The sequence below is a fragment of the Mirounga angustirostris genome, unplaced genomic scaffold (assembly GCF_029215605.1).
Source record: "Mirounga angustirostris isolate CCGP_5_RB_7025 unplaced genomic scaffold, mMirAng1.0.hap1 SCAF_7, whole genome shotgun sequence".
Classification (NCBI taxonomy): Eukaryota; Metazoa; Chordata; class Mammalia; order Carnivora; family Phocidae; genus Mirounga; species Mirounga angustirostris.
Genome location: NW_026991715.1, coordinates 142,516,363 through 142,533,597, shown reverse-complemented (window position 1 = coordinate 142,533,597; position 17,235 = coordinate 142,516,363). Strand labels below are relative to the sequence as shown.

At 42.4% G+C, this 17,235-nt stretch overlaps 1 long non-coding RNA gene across 1 annotated transcript; it reads right to left on the bottom strand.

Annotated features, from left to right (window-relative positions):
* Positions 1-5,731: 5,731 nt before the first annotated feature.
* Positions 5,732-17,185, bottom strand: LOC129045419 (uncharacterized). Its single transcript, XR_008505132.2, has 3 exons — positions 16,957-17,185; positions 9,324-9,427; positions 5,732-6,674 (listed from the first exon to the last, which is right to left on the bottom strand). It is a non-coding gene; the product is annotated as an uncharacterized LOC129045419 (long non-coding RNA).
* Between the last annotated feature and the right edge of the window lie 50 nt (positions 17,186-17,235).

Here is a 17,235-nt window from a genome sequence, read left to right as displayed (position 1 = left end):
GATAAAGGAGATTAAGAGAACGCTCATCTTGATGAGCACTGAGTAATGTATACAACTGTTGAATCATATTGTACACCTCAAACACTGTTCTTAATAGTTTTAAAGAGTGTAAAGAATGTAGAGATGTTCAAAGACAAACCGTTTGAGAACAACTGGGCTAGGTAATGTACAAGAACAAAGAACCCCCTAAAGCTCAATGTCTTAACACAGTGAAGGGGATTTTTCTTTTTCTTGTGCATGCAGTCTTTACACTTTTGAAAGGCAGCATACAAAGGATAACTAAACACTAAAAAAAAAAAAAAAAGGCCAAAATGTCAGAACAAAAGAAAATTGCTTAAATTAATTACCTTAGCTTACTGAGAAACTCCTTTTTATCCTTATTTTTCTCATTTTTTTTCACGAATTAGTGAAATTTCATCACTACTTAGAAGGAGTTCCAGGACTAGATTTGGAAGTTCCTGATGCCTAGGTTAATTATGGATGGGCAGACATGAAGGGAAGACCCTACTTTGTTCACAGGCTGAGAGAAAGAACCTGGCAGAGCAGGGAAGTTGGAGACGTTGGAAAGAGACCCTCGGTGGGAATCCTGGAGGAGGTGAAAGGACAAGGGAGGGAATGGTGTGTGACAGGAGGACAGACAGACACATATTCCTTGGAACCTGGCTGCAGAGGAGGGTGAGAAGGTGCTCTTGATGATAAGTTAGTGAAGGAGAGAACCTTAGAGAGCTGCTTCTTTTTTTTAAAGATTTATTTTATTAATTTTAGAGAGGAGGGGGCAGAGCGAGAGAGAATCCAAGTCGATTCCCCACTGAATATGGAGCCCAACCCTGGTCTCAATCTCAAAACCCTGAGATCAGACCTGAGCTGAAATCAAGAGTGGGATGCCTAACAGACTGTGCCACCCAGGTGCCCTGAGAGTCTGCTTTTAATGGCACTGGTTTTCTCTGAGTCACAGGCAAGTTCATTGCTAAACATGGTGAGAGCAGGGAATGGGGAGGGCTTAAGGGCCACTGCAGGACATGGGGAAGGACGTGGACCAAGAACAGGCAACAGGTGATGGAGCAGAACTGAGGCCCAGTTGAGTTTAGACCTTAAACAGTAATAGCATGAAACCCATGGTAATTTTCTCCCACAGCTTCTTAGCTCTGACATTTAACAGACTAGGGGTTGGGGAAGTGTAGGGAACTGATGTTTATTGAAAGGCTGTGTAGTAGGATGGTTGAGGGTATGGCCTTTGAGGTTAGCTGACCTGGGTTAGAATCCTGACTCTGTCACTTACTTTCCTGTTCTGTGAAATGGGGCCAATAATAGTCTCGTGGTGGTGTTTTCATGTGGGTAATAATGGTTTTGTGGAGCTGAGTTGAGGACTAAAGGGCTTAATATACGCTATGGATTTCCCTTCCAGGTCCCCAGCTCCACCTAGCTTTTGTGGTTTTCTGCTTGGGTGAGTGTTGGGCTCTTGAAAAGCAACAAACCCAGCTTCTCTCCTGTCCTCACCCATTTCCTCTGAGGGCTTGCCCTGCTCAGGCTCTCCCTCATGGATAGTGGGTGAATAAGGGGCAGGTACACCCGGCTCTTTCCTATTGTCTTCTCAAGCTATATTTTGGCATAATCTCCAAGTCCTACTTTCCTTGGTCCTTCAGGTTTGCATCTCAATTGTCTATTTTATTTTTTAACTTTCAAAAAGATTTTATTTATTTATTTGAGAGAGAGATAGAGAGCACAAGTGGGGGCACGGGGAGGGGCAGAGGGAGAGGGAGAAGCAGACTCCCCGCTGAGCAGGGAGCCTGACACGGGGCTCAATCCCAGGACCCTGTGACCCGAGCTGAAGGCAGATGCTTCACTGACTGAGCCACCGAAGTGCCCCTCAATTACCTATTTTAGAAGTAAACACACCCTGCCACCAGGCCCACCCGTTCATCCATGTGCCCTCTGGGTAAGTACCTCTGGATACAGGGAAAGATCACAGATGTAAAAGATGCTAAAGATAAAAGCATGAAAATATATTAAAAAAAAAAATCTTGTTTCACCTGTTACCTCTCTTAAATCTATGAATAAATGTTCTCATCCCTTTAATATACCCAAGTCTGGTGCTCAGAGGGATTAATAATGTGCTCAGGATTACACAGCTCTTCATCAGTAGTAATTCAGTTCTTCATGCTCTCCCCCCTAGGTGCTCTGCATTGCCTGAAAGGGCCACGCTGGTCCAGGTGGGGGGCCTCAGGGATGGTGGCACTGGAGGGGTGGGGAGTGGGGGGGGCTGGTTGTAGGAGTTGATGAGTGAGTAGCTGCTCACTGTAACACAGAGGCAAGAAAAGAAAGGGGCTCTGTGGGTAGAGAAGGGGGAACTGATAAACAGGGAGAGAAGGAGGAATGAAGGAGCTGGAGGTCCCACTGAGATTGATGAGTGAGGGGGCGGGGGTAAGGAGAGGTGACTTCTGAGAGGGGAATGTGAGGTCGACAAGTTTAAGGGGGTTTACTTCCAGATGATGACAAGGTCTAGGGTGTAGCCATTGGACAAGCTAGCTAAAGAGAAGTTAAACACCGTTGGTGGGGAGGCCACTCTGAGCTGTGAGTTTCAGTCGTTTGAGGAATGTTGAAATGACGATATCTGGTGTCAAAGTCCTTTATAAATGTTTGAGAGTGATCTTGGAGTTGATAAAGAATCTGCAGGGGAGCAGAGACCCAGAGCAGATGCAAGGCAGGAGCCTCCCCGGAAAGAACCTTGGTTTTTAATTGTAGCACTTGGCAATTCTCATACATGACTTCCTGCAGTCCTCCTAGGAATGCTGTGGGAGGCACACAGGGCAGGAAACAGACCTTCTCCCGGAAAACCAGCCGTTAAGTGTCAGCACTGGGACTCAGATTGTGTCCTGACTTGATCCAAGCTAGGTGTAGTTTTCCGCGAGAACCTGGTTTCTCTACGTACTACTTACAGTAGGAGTTCAACCCCTTAGAAAGAAAACGTATAGACTCTACCTAGAAAAGGAAGAACATCTCTCTATGTTTTCTTCACCCAACTCTTTGTTGCAAGTGTTCAGGCTGTAAATGAATGGTGGTGGCCAGCTATTGGGTGGGCAGGAACTGGTCCAGGAGAGGTTCTTATAGTGCCACCTAGTGTCCATGAATGGACTTACCCACAAAGCTTTGGCTATAAATACATACGTATTTTTAAGTAGTCCTACACCCTATGTGGGGCTTGAATTCACTACCCTGAGATCAGAAGTCACATCATGCTCTACTGACTGAACTAGCCAGATGCCCCGAGGCTACAAATATTCTGAAAAATAATTTATTTAGGAAACTGCAAGTAACGGATTAATTTTGCAAGAAAATAGCTGTTAAAACACCTAATATTTCTTTCTCCCTACCAGATAGATTTTTTAACCTGGATTCTTGATTACCCTGAGGACCTGACCAGTTCAGTGAACTACTTCATTCCACAGAACAGAAATTATGACCTTGTGAGGTCCAAGGTTATTGTAAATTAACACTTTTCACAAGGTCTTGGATCACCTGGTGTAGTGAAAAGATCACTAGGCGTGGTGCCAGAGGTGTCTGAGACAGTCAGGTCTCTTGGCGGAGTGGTGTATGCACAGGTGCTTCACAAACTGTAAAGTGCCAAGCAAAAGTATTAGATAGAGCTGTTATTTCACCAGCACTATTCCAGGCCCTCCACGTGCCTCCCTTCTAATCCTATAAGAGACCTATAAGAATGACTATCCAGATTTTATATCTAACGAAACTGAGGCTCAGTGAGGTAAATGACTTGCTCAAGGTCCTATAGCTAGTTTTCTCTTTGCTATGTACATTGCTAGTATGATATTGATATAAGGAATTGATACTAAATTCATTCAACAAAAATTTGTTAGTGATCACTGGTACCATCCACTGGGTTAGGAATAAGGCATGTAAAGATTTATGAGCGTTATGAACTGAATGCTTGTGTCCAACTAAAATTCATATGTTAAAGCCCTAACCCCTATAATGTAACTGTATTTGGAGAGAGGGCTTTTATGAAAGTAATTAAGATTATAAATGAGGTTGTAAGACTAGGGCCCTGATCCAATACACTTAGTGTCCTTATAAGAAGAGGGAGAGACACCAGAGCAAACCACCTTCCAGCCCCATCACCCAGGCCCCATGAGCACCCCCAAAGAGGAAGCAGTTACCTACAGGCCCAGAAGAGAGCTCTCCCCAGCACTTAACCAGGCTGGTGCTCTGATCTGAGACTTTCAGCTTCTAGACTGAGAGAAAATAAATTTCTGTTGTTTAAGCCTTTTCAGTCTATGGTTGTGTTTTTTGTTTTGTTTTGTTTTGTTTTAGAGAGAAAGAGAGAGCGTGAGTACGTGAGGCAGGCAGAGGGGCCGAGGGTGAGAGAGAATCTTAAGCAGGCTCCACGCCCAGCACAGTTCAACCAACTGCACCCCCCAGGTGTTTTTATGGCCACCCAGCCCAAGCTAACTAAGACAATTGAATCTACTTCCCTCGAGGTGCTTCCAGCTTGGTTAGGGAGATCAGTAGTTACATAAAACATAATCCAAGTTCTGGTGATAAATGTAGGACTACCTCATCCTCCTAAACGATTGCTTTAGAGCAAATCCTGACAACGGGTGGGAGTCTCATTGACAGGCGACCACGGATACGTTTCTGAGACAAATACGTTTCAGAGAGAGGATCTCTTGCTCAGAGTCCCCTCATCACCAAGAAACGTGACTTTCTCACAGAACCCTGTGGGCTTTCTCTGAGTGGGAGACGGAGCCAGTGACTGAAGGTGGTCTTGGGGGGGCGCCTGAGTGGCTCAGTTGGTTAAGCGACTGCCTTTGGCTCATGTCATGATCCTGGACTCCCTGGATTGAGTCCTGCATCGGGCTCCCCGCTTAGCGGGGAGTCTGCTTCTCCCTCTGACCCTTCCCCATTTTGTGTTCTCTCTCTCTCTCACTCCCTCTCTCCCCCAAATAAATAAAATCCTTTTTTTTTTTAAGATTTTTTTATTTATTTGACAGAGAGACAGTGAGAGAGGGAACACAGGGGGGAGTGGGAGAGGGAGAAGCAGGCTTCCAGCTGAGCAGGGAGCCCGATGTGGGACTCGATCCCAGGACCCTGAGTCCATAAATAAATAAAATCTGAAAACAAACAAACAAACAACAACAACAACAACAAAACTATGAAGGTGGCCTTGGATTCTGGTTCAAGAGCAGAACTTCTGGTGCTCAGCTGCTGCATTCATTAAATGAAGGAGTTTTGACTAGCTGCCATCTAAGGCAGTCATATGAATATTTTTTGTCCACCTACTCCTGTAAAAGAGTTTTGAGAAACTGAAACCATTTCCACATTTGAAAGTTGACATCTAAAATTTTCCATTAGAAATTTAGTTGTTTTTTTTTTTTTAATTTTTATTTTTTAAAGATTTTATTTATTTATTTGAGAGAGAGAGAATGAGAGACAGAGAGCATGAGAGGGAGGAGGGTCAGAGGGAGAAGCAGACTCACCGCTGAGCTGGGAGCCCGATGCGGGACTCGATCCCGGGACTCCAGGATCATGACCTGAGCCGAAGGCAGTTGCTTAACCAACTGAGCCACCCAGGCGTCCCTAGAAATTTAGTTTTAAAGGACATGATTTTCACTGTATTATAAATGATTACTGATGTTTTAAAATAAAATCATCACACGACTTAAGTTTCCAATGGAATCTAAATAATATATTTATTAGAAATTCACTATCATCCATAAAAAAAAAAAGACTGATTTTACATCATTCCTTTTTCCCACTGGAAACTCATTTCCACTCCATTTTCCTTTCCCAGAACTTTATTTAATGCAGCATATTTTTATGTTTGAAAGCCTTTTATTATTTAAAATTATTTGAAAGTTGTATCTATACTTACAATTATTAATAGTAAAAATTTGATTAAAATATGTTCTAAAGTTTGATAATTATTACACATACTTAGTCAAATTTTATTGATCTATCCCTTTCAAAATCTATTGGTGAATGTCATTTATTGTTAGAAAGAGGTAGTTCTTTATAGATGTTGGATGCGAGCCCTTTATCTGATAAGACATTTGCAAATATCTTCTCCCATTTAGTAGGTTGTCTTTTGGTTTTATTGACTGTTTCCTTTGCTGTGCAAAAGCTTTTTATCTTGATGAGGACCCAATAGTTCATTTTTGCTTTTGTTTCCCTTGCCTTTGGAGACGTGTCTAGCAAGAAGTTGCTGTGGCCAAACTCGAAGAGGTTGCTGCCTGTGTTCTCCTCTAGGATTTTGATGGATTCCTTTCTCCCACTTAGGTCTTCCATCCATTTTGAGTTTATTTTCATGTATGGTGTAAGAAAATGGTCCAGTTTCATTCTTCTGCATATGGCTGTACAATTTTCCCAACACCATTTGTTGAAGAGACTGTCTTTTTTCCATTGGATATTCTTTCCTGCTTTGTTGAAGATTAGTTGACTAGAGAGTTGAGGGTCCATTTCTGGGCTCTCTATTCTGTTCCATTGATCTATGTGTCTGTTTTTGTGCCAGTACCATACTGTCTTGATGATGACAGCTTTGTAATAGAGCTTAAAGTCCAGAATTGTGATGCCACCAGCTTTGGTTTTCTTTTCCAACATTCCTTTGGCCATTCAGGGTCTTTTCTGGTTCCATACAAATTTTAGGATTATGTGTTCCAGCTCTGTGAAAAAAGTTGATGGTATTTTGATAGGGATTGCTTTGAATGTGTAGATTGCTCTGGATAGCATAGACATTTTAACAATATTTGTTCTTCCAACCATGAACGTGGAATATTTTATTTATTTTTAAAGATTTTATTTTAATTTTTTAAAGATTTTATTTATTGAGATAGAGAGAGAGCATGAGCGTGTGTGTGTGTGTGGGGGGGTGGTTGGGCAGAGGAGAAGCAGACTTCCTGCTGAGCAGGGAGCCTGATGCTGTGCTCGATCCCAGGATCATGACCTGAGCCTAAGGTAGATGCTTAACTGACTGAGCCACCCAGATACCCCAAAGAATTTTTTAAGTAGTTTCCATACCAAACATGGGACTCGACCTCACAACCCAGAGATCAAGAGTCACATGCTTTACTGACCAGCCAGCCAGGTGCCCCTCATTAAGTATTTTAAACCATCAGCTAACAGCTTTAGGTTCTTCAAATCTGTTCAAAACAAAGCACTAGAAACCACCTAGATTAGAGAAGGATTCATTATCCAGTCGTGAAAGCCCGTCCCTTTCTGGTTTCTAGGAAGCACCAACTCACTTATAAACATTCATTCTAAGACAGTGTCCTTGCCATGAGTTTGTCACCTGGGTGACATAAGATGCTGCCAACATTTCTTACTCATACTTTCTGCTTTGGTCTCTCGAGACTCTCCCTTAGGAGCAATGCTTTCTTTGAGCAAAGTTATCATCACCCTAATAACCCCACTCTACACTCTGAATTAACATATGGCCAAAATATTCCAGTGAAATACCAAAATACCCACTCTTTGGAGAAGAAAAGGAAAGACACCAAGCCTGAGTGCAAGTTTTTGGTGCCTTCTATGGGAGGCTTGTCCAGAAGCATTATTTAAATTGTACCTTTGTTTTGATGTTCTAGAATAGCACCATCCATTAGAAACACAATGTGAGCTTCATATGTAATCTAAAATTTCCTAGTAACATATTAAAAAATTAAAAAGAAACAGGTGAAATTAATAATGTATATAATGCAATTCATTTGGCCCTTGAATAACATGGGTTTGAACTGCATGGTTACACTTAAATGTGGCATTTTTTCGATCAATATAGTACAGTACTGTGAATGTATTTTCTCTTCCTTATGATTTTCTTAGTATTTTCTTTTCTCTGGCTTACTTTATTATAAGAATATAGAATACAATGCACAAAACATACAAAATATGTGTTCATTGATTATTTATGTTATCACTGAGGCTTCCGGTCAATAGTATGTTATTAGTAGTTAAGTTTTTAGGGAATCAAAAGGTATACTTGGATTTTTGATGGCATGGCAGCGGGGGTTGGTGCCTCTAACCTCTGCATTGTTCAAGGGTCAAGTGTATTTCCAAAATACTATCATTTCAACAGTGATATAAAAAATTGAAAATGAGATATTTTACATTCTTCTTGTTTTTTGGTCCTAAGTCCTTAAAATCCTATAGTATTTGATACAGACAGCAAACCTTGACGCTGACCAGCTACATTTCAGGTACTGAATACCCACATGGGACTAGTGGCTACGATACTGGATAGCTCAGCCCGGGAGGACACACCGTAGTAAGATTTGGGATGGATAAGAGAGGTCTTCTGTTTTTGTAAAGTAAGAATATGCTGAACAGGAAGAAGTGGCTGGAAAGGAGAACAAGCCTCTCTGTGCCCTCAGATAGCTTTGAAAGGTATTTTTGCCTTCGGACTTTTGCAGTATAACTGTACGAAGGGGCCCTGGTGTATCCCAGGAAACAGAGGTACCTCAGTGTGAAGACCACTATTTTAAGGTAGATTCTAGCTGCCAAAGTTTTGGGGCATGATGCAATGATAATGAAATTATACATTCATATCTTCTGAAGAAGGCCTAGTCAACCATCCTTCTAAAATGCTGGACCAAGTGGAAAGAAAAATTCACGAGACAAAATATTAGCCAGGAGATCCAGAAAGCCCTTGCTACTTTGTCAGCAATATGCTGGTATGGTTTTGAGGGTAAGGTTGACAAGCTATCTTATCACAAGTAGAGAGTTTTGGGTAATGTAGGGTGATGTTTTCCTCTCTTAATGTGATGGAGATAAGATGGGGTTATATGTGAATCATCAGCCTAACATCAGACGACTTGAGGAGTCCTCGTTATGGCACAGAAGTGACACAGAATGGCACAGAAGTGACAAAGAATCTCTTCCTTGCTGGGGCGCCTGGGTGGCTCAGATGGTTAAGCGTCTGCCTTCGGCTCAGGTCATGGTCCCAGGGTCCTGGGATCGAGCCCCGCATCGGGCTCCCTGCTCCTTGGGAGCCTGCTTCTCCCTCTGCCTCTCTCTCTCTCTGTCTCTCATGAATAAATAAATAAAATCTTAAAAAAAAAAAAAAAGGAATCTCTTCCTTGCCTTAATTTTCTTGGGAAACCTCTACAGTTTGCCCCTTTGGCTTTTTTAAAGTGCCAGTGTGCAGTATGAAGGATGGGCTTCCTTTCCAAAGGAACCCATATGCTTATCTTAAAAGGCAAGTGTAAGGAAGTAGTTTGCGATACTGTCTAGTCTGCTTAAGGCTAAGGCTTAGGCTGCGTAGGCTACCAGGAGAAAGTCCCACGGACTGGGGAGCTTAAACAGCAGAAATTATATCTCACAGTTCTGGCGGCTGGAGGTCGAGGATCAGGGTGCCAGTATGGTCAGGTTCTGGGGAGAGCTGTCTTCTCATTTGCATACTGCTGACTTTTCCTTGTATCCTCACCTGGCAGAGAGCAGAAAGGGGAAGCAGACTTTCTCATGACTCTTAGAAAGGCACTAATCTCATTCAGGAGGGCTCCAGCTTCCTGACCCCATTTAATTCATCTTAATTACCTCCCAAGGGCCTGCCTCCTAATACCATCCTATTGTGAAGTAGGGTTTCAACATGTGAATGGGGGAGGGGGACGGAGCACAAACAATTAGTTTGGAACACCAAATATAGTTACTTTGGGGGTTAGGGCTTCAACATATGAATTTATGGGGGATACATTTCAGTCCATAGCAGAAATTAAGGTATGTAAGAGTATGGAATTCCATTTCAGAAACTCTCTAAATAAGATTATCATCTGCCTGGATGATTTCTTTAGGATGAAATTCTATTTAGCTGGAGGCCAATGACTAGTTTAACATTTTCCAGAATCCCAAGTCTTTGTGTAACATCATTCTGTCTGTCATCTCCTTATGTAAGTTTTATTTTCATGATAAAATAAATTTCACTATGACCCATACTTCTCCCAAGAAAAACTCTTGGGGACAGTTTTGGGGCTTTCCAGGTAAATTAATACTGCTGCAAGCTATTTTTTCTTTTTTTAAATTTTATTTTATTATGTTATGTTAGTCACCATACATAACATCATTAGTTTTTGATGTAGTGTTCCATGATTCATTGTTTGCATATGCAAGATATTTTTTCTAATGAACTATTTCCCCTATTTTTTTTCTATTTAAAGTTACTTCTTCGAGTTTCAGAATTGCCAAGACACGGTAGGCACCTCACCCCCCAACACACACACCTCAATCCTGTTTAAAACAATGAGCATTTCACAATCAAGGGGTATGCTGGAAAAAAGTCTCTCAAATAAAAGTTGGCTATTCCTAGAACAGTTAATTTCTAAGTGAAACTAACAATACTTCCTTTCAAGCTTGAGAGGTATATAACTTATGAAACAAGAATAAACTAAAAAGTACCTTTCCTGTTAATACTTTTGAAATTGTTGTACAATTATACTTGAAATCTATTTTTTTTATTGTTGTGACATTGGGAAATTCCATAGAGCAAAAATGGGAGGTGTTTTGACTTTGTTGTAAAATGTGTTTGTGCTACTGAATGGGGGGATATGCATCCAACCTGTACTAAGTTCCTTACAGAGAATTAATCAAACTAAAAAACAAACACTCTTGGGGCACCTGGGTGGCTCAGTTGGTTAAGCGACTGCCTTCGGCTCAGGTCATGATCCTGGAGTCCCGGGATTGAGTCCCACATCGGGCTCCCTGCTCGGCGGGGAGTCTGCTTCTCCCTCTGACCCTCCTCCCTCTCATGCTCTCTGTCTCTCATTCTCTCTCTCGCAAATAAATAAAATAAAATCTTTTAAAAAAAAAACACTCTAAATGCTTTGGCCCCGTTCCTCCTGAAGTTATTACAAATAAGGGCTGGCGTTTTCCAAGAAAAGGAACTTGGAGCCTTTAATGAATTCACTGTTTTAGGCAAGGCAATGAAAAGGTAGTTACATCAATCCAAGGTGATTCAAAATGTAAGTTACCAAGTCGAAGGACTTACAAATTATAATGTCATCATACAACTTTTAGTTATCATATTAGGAATGAACCAAAGGGGAAGCCGGAAACTAATTGGGATTGTTCTGGTGATGTCACTATATAGGCTTTTACATAGGCTTATAGATTTTTGTTGTAATTTATTCATCTTGACATAAGAATAGGCTAGTTGTAATTATATCACAGTTCATAGGTTTACTTCTATTTCCTCTAAGAAACTCTAATTTTTGAATTATTTAGTTTAACACACTTGCTAATAATTTATAATTATTGTGTATTGTATATATTATGTAATGTCAGTAAAAATTTACATCTCCAATGTGCATATATTAAAAAATGTATGTGTACCTCTGTGTTTATTGTGTACACTATAAAACATATACACAATAGGAAGTTTAAAAAGGTTAAAGATGAAACATTGACATTAAAAATTTTATATCAAAGTGCAAAATAGGAACAATGTGACTAGATATTCTTCATTATTTTGGAAAGTCTTGGTTTAACAGTTTGTGATGTGGTGATTTGATTTTTTCTATATAATAGACTTTATTTTTTGGAATAGTTTATATCTACAGAAGAATGGAAACGATAGTACAGGGTTTCTATATACTCTGCACCCAATTTCCCCTGCTGATAACATCTTACATTAGTATGGTACATTTATTACAGTTAATGAACCAACATTGATATATTATTTTTTTTAAAGAATAGCTTCTTTATTTGAGGGAGAGAGAGAGAGGGAGCACAAGAGGGATAAGGGGGAGAGGGAGAGGGAGAGAAAGAATCTCAAGCAGACTCTGTGCTGAGTGTGGAGCCTGAGCTGGGGCTCAATCATGACCTGAGCAGAAACCAAGAGTTGGACGCTTAACTGACTGAGCCACCCAGGTGCCCCAATACATTATTATTAACCAAGGTGATAGTTTACTTGACTTCTCTTAAGGAAGGTTTGTTTTGTTTTTTTCTTTTGTTCCGGGATCCCATCCAGGACACCACATTACATTTAGTTGTCAGTCCATCTCCTTAGGCTTCTCTTGACTGTGATAGTATCTCAGACTCTTCTTCTTCTTCCTTTTTTTTTTTTTTTTAAAGCTTTTACTCATTTATCAGAGAGAGAGAAACATAGCACAGCAAGGGGAGCAGCAGGGAGAGGAAGAAGCAGGCTCTCTGCTAAGCAAGGAGCTGATGCGGGACTCCATCCCAGGATCCTGGGATCATGACCTGAGCCGAAGGCAGACACTTAACCAACTGAGCCACCCAGGCATCCCTCTTCTTGTTTTTGATGACCTTGACAGTTTTGAACAATACTAGTCAAGTATTTTGTAGGATGCCCCTCTAATGGAAATTGTAACTTGTCCAGTGTTTTTCTCATGATTGGATTGGGGTTACAGGTTTTTGGAAGATCACAGAAGTGCAGAGCCATTTTCATCAGATCACATCTATCAAGGTTACAATCCATTGACATGATTCATTGATGAGCTCAGGTCACATGGTAACTTGTGACTCATGGAGAAGTATTCCCTCTCTAGTAAGTCCAGTAGCAGGCCGAAAGCTGTTTCTCAAAAGGAGAGTCATTTCCACAGAGGATAGCAGGGTTTTAGTCCCAAATCCTAAGATTTGCCTTGTGATTCACTTATAAATGCTTGCCAAAGACTCTAAATAGCAGTTCTATCTGCCACTGCCACTTCAAGCTCCATTGGATCTACTGGATCCTATGACCCAAATGGCAGAGCAACTTGCACAATCGCCTGGACCTGTGGCAGACTTCTCTTTTCTTATTCGGTGTTGTGCCTCTTCCTTTAGTAGTTACTTCCTTTAGTAACAACTTCTCCTTCACCTTAGAAGTGATATCTTGATATACCGCATACCACTGGACCCCTAGTAGTTTCAGGAAGGCCCTGGAATTTTGGAGGATTTATCTTCCATCCTCCGATGTGCAAATATCTTACCAATATGTGTACAGTAATTGCTACTTCCTGCCTACCAAGGCCAATCAACATATCATCTTCAATATAATGGACTAGTGTGATTTTCTGTGGAAGGGAAAGGAGGTCTTTGAGGATTAAATCATGACACAGGGCTGAAGAGCTGATATATCCTGTGGTGGGACAGTGAAGGTGAATCCCTGGCCTTGTCAGTTGAAAGTTAATTCCTTCTGGTAGACTTTTTCAACAGGTATAGAGGGAAAAAGCATTTGCCAGATCAATAGCTACATACCAAGTATTAGGAAATGTGTTGATTTGCCCAAGCAATGAAACCACATTTGGAATAGCACTGCAACTAGAAACACCACATAATTCAGTTTATGGAAATCTACTGTCATTCTCCAAGATCTATCTGTCTTCTGCACACGCCAAATAGGCAAGTTGAAAGGGATGAAGTTGCCATCACAACCTCTCCAACCTTCAAGTCCTTGATGGTAGTGCTAATCTTTGCAATCCCTCCAAGAATGTGGTATTGCCTTTGGTTTACATTTTTACAGGCAGAAACCGTTCTAGTGGCTTCCATTTGGCCTTTTCTACCATAACAACCTTTATTCTACAGCTCAGGGATCAACGTGGGGATTCTAATAGTTACTGAGCATGTCTATTTTAATTACACATTCTAGAACTGGGGAAGTAACCACAGGATGTGTTCAGAGACCCACCGGGCCTAATGTGAGATGAACCTGAGCTAGAACTCCTTTAATCACTTGACCTCCACAAGCCCCTACTCTGGTTGGTAGACACAATGATGTTGTACGTTTCCACGAATCAGTGTCAAGTTAGAGCCATTGTCTACTAATCTCCCCAAGTCTGATTATTTCCTTCCCCCCAGTGGGCAATCACCCTGGTAGATGGCCCTTTGAGGAAGACTGGGAACAAATTACTAATATACATTTTTAGCAATGGAGCAAGGTACTTCCCCAAGAGGACTTGGCCTCTCCTTCATTCAAAGAGTTCTGAGTGTATAAACTGGCTCAAGTATGGAAAATGATAGAGGGGCTGTGATGCTCTGTTCTGGTGGTGCAAGTTAGGACTTCTGTTTGCTAGACCTAGAACTCTTCTGCTAATACCAAGTCTGAATTTAGGAGATTGTCCATTTCTTTTTTTCCCTAGGGACACTATGATCAACTGCCAATGTCATAGGTCTCTGAAAGTCAGACAATTCTGATTACTGCTTCAGTTCAGCTGTCCATTACAGTAACGACCCCCATCCAGTTTTTGACAATTAAGTGCCACCTCTTGGTCCCTGCCATCCTAGGATCCCATTATCCCCACTGCATTTAGGAATCCCAGTTTGATGGTGGTAGTTTCCACTAGGATCCCATTATCCCCACTGCATTTAGGAATCCCAGTTTGATGGTGGTAGTTTCCAAGATTTATCTGAATACAGAGAAAAGCAATTGCATGTCTCTTCAAAGATGCTGGGACTTCGCTCATAGATTTACTTCTCACAGTCATGAAGGGTAATGTCCTTTGGACCCTCCTGCGGTGGGTGAACAGGTCTTACATGATAAATCCACACTAACATGTCAAACCCCTTGCCCCTAAGCCTTTGGATACCTTCCTCAATAATATCCTAGGCAGTTCTGGCACTTCATTTAGTGTAGGTACTTTGGGGAGGATGGAAGTCAACTGATCAATAGGGTTTTGCTTAGGTCCTTCTCATAGTGGGCCTAGTGGGTCCCTAAACCCATCTGATGATTGTTTTCCCAGATTTACATGCATAATAGAAAAAGACATACTCAGCAACCATTCAAACAAACTGTTAAGCTTTTTCTAACCCTTGGAGATAACATGTTGTATCTAGAATATCTGCTTGGTGGGCCCTTGTCAGTAAATTCAGCCTGATAGAATTTTGTAAGTCTTCATCTTGATCTGTTAGTTTCCTAGGGCTGCTACAGCAAAGTACCACAAACTGAGGGATTAAAAAAACAGAAATATATTCTCTTACAGTTCTGGAGGATAGCTGCCTGAAATCAAGTTATCAGCAGGGCCACGCTTCTTCTGAAGGCTCTTTGGGATCATCTTTCCTTGCCTTTTCCTAGCTACTAGTGGCCCACAGCATTTCTCTGCGTATTGTTACAACACTCCGATCTCTGCCTCCATCTTCATATGTCCTTATTTCCTGTGACTATATATTTCTGCATCCTCTCCTCTTATAAGGACACCCATTAGGACCTCATCTTAACCTCATCTACGAAGACCCTATTTCCAAATAGGTCACACTGAGATTCCAAATGGACATGAATTTTGGGAGACACTATTCACCTCACTATAATCCCACATCCTTAATAGCCACTGGAAATATAACTCCTATATTCTTTTGCATGCTCTGAGTATTTTTAGCATGTGTATTTATTTTTCAAAATTAAAGGAAAAAACCCACCCTATAGTTCTTTGCTTCAAAATACAAACATTTTACCCCCATTTTTCCAGTTTTTTTTTTTTTTTGAGAAATAACGGATACACATCACTCTTATGAATTTAAGGTGTATAGCACGATGGTTTGATTTACATATATTGTGATATGATTACCGTAATTGGTTTATTAGTAACCATCTCATATAGATACAAGAAAAAAAAATCTTGTTATTAGAGTTCCTAGGATCTACTCTTAACAGCTTTCCTATGTATCATACAGCAGCGTTAGACATAGTCATCACGTTGTACATTACATCCCTAGTACTTATTTATCTTATAACTGGAAGTTTGTGCCTTTTGACCACTTTCCTCCAATATTCTTGGAGGAAGAAATATTCTTTCCATCCAGTTTCTCCCTTTGATGCCCACTACTATCTAGTCTCCCCAAACTGGACTCCCAGTCTTGCCCTTTCCCAATCTTTTCTCTAACAAAGTGATCTTTTAAAATAGTCGCCACCGGGCGCCTGGGTGGCTCAGTTGGTTGAGCGACTGCCTTCGGCTCAGGTCATGATCCTGGAGTCCCGGGATCGAGTCCCGCATCGGGCTCCCTGCTCGGCGGGGAGTCTGCTTCTCCCTCTGACCCTCCCCCCTCTCATGTGCTGTCTCTCATTCTCTCTGTCTCAAATAAATAAATAAAATCTTTGAAAAAAAAAAATAGTCGCCACCTTCCAACTTTTAGTGAGGATCAAGCACAAGCTCCCTCCCTAGCCTAAGGAAGCTTTTCTCCATCTGGTCTGCAGCATCCTTCTTCCAGTTTCATCTTTCGGTGAAATCTCCTGCTACCTACCTGTCTTGTCCCCTAATACTTGCAGGTTTCTGAACTGCCCATGGGTTCCCTTCCTCCATACCGTGGTCCTGCACTCTGCTTTGGTAATACCCCTTGCACCCCTGACTGCTCCTCATCTTCAGAGGCTTCTCCTCTATTCTCTCTCCAGAGATGAAACATTTCACTCTCTCCTGATCTTTGAGGTTTCTTAACATTTTTCCCTTTGCTCCTTTTCCCCTTACATCAAATTTCACTTTAAAGAATACAGCCCAGGGGCGCCTGGGTGGCTCAGTCGTTAAGCGTCTGCCTTCGGCTCAGGTCATGATCCCAGGGTCCTGGGGTCGAGCCCCGCATCGGGCTCCCTGCTCGGCGGAGAGCCTGCTTCTCCCTCTCCCACTCCCCCGCTTGTGCTCCCTCTCTTGTTGTGTCTCTCTCTGTCAAATAAATAAATAAAATCTTAAAAAAAAAAAAAAAAAGAATACAGCCCACACTGTTTATGCTGAGCTTGCTCAACTGCACAGTAGACCAGTTCACCCTTCCGCCCTCACAGTGGGGAGGGACCTAAATCCCAGCCCTGGAGCGACAAGCTGACCCCACACCCAAGACCAAAGCTCTCCGGGCTCCGGGGCGGGTCGTGACGGAGCTGTCACTCGGGGAAGGCCAGGCAAGCCGCACATCACTCAGTCTGCCCACATCCTTCGTTTTACGGTTGACGAAACCGCGCCCGGCTCTGAAGCCCGGACTGACACTGCAAGGTGCTCAAAAGCGTTGGCACTCTTCACACCCCGGGCTGGCCTTCCTCCTCCTCACCGAGGATGCGTTCCTCCGCTCGTCCAGTGTTTTCCCTTCCTGTCCCGTCCCGGGCGGGCCGCAACATCCACGGAAAGCCAGACGCGCTGGGAACTCCAGGGAGGACCGGCTGTGTGAAGCATGCGCAGTGTCCGCGCCCTGCAGGCGGTCCTAATCGCCCACGGCTCAGCCGGCGCAGCAGCTTGCGCAGGCGCCGCGTCCGAGGGCTCCCCCCCGCCCCGTCCTAGCGGGCCACGCCCCCTCATCGCGGGTCAGAGGCCGCGGGGCGGGCGGCGGTGA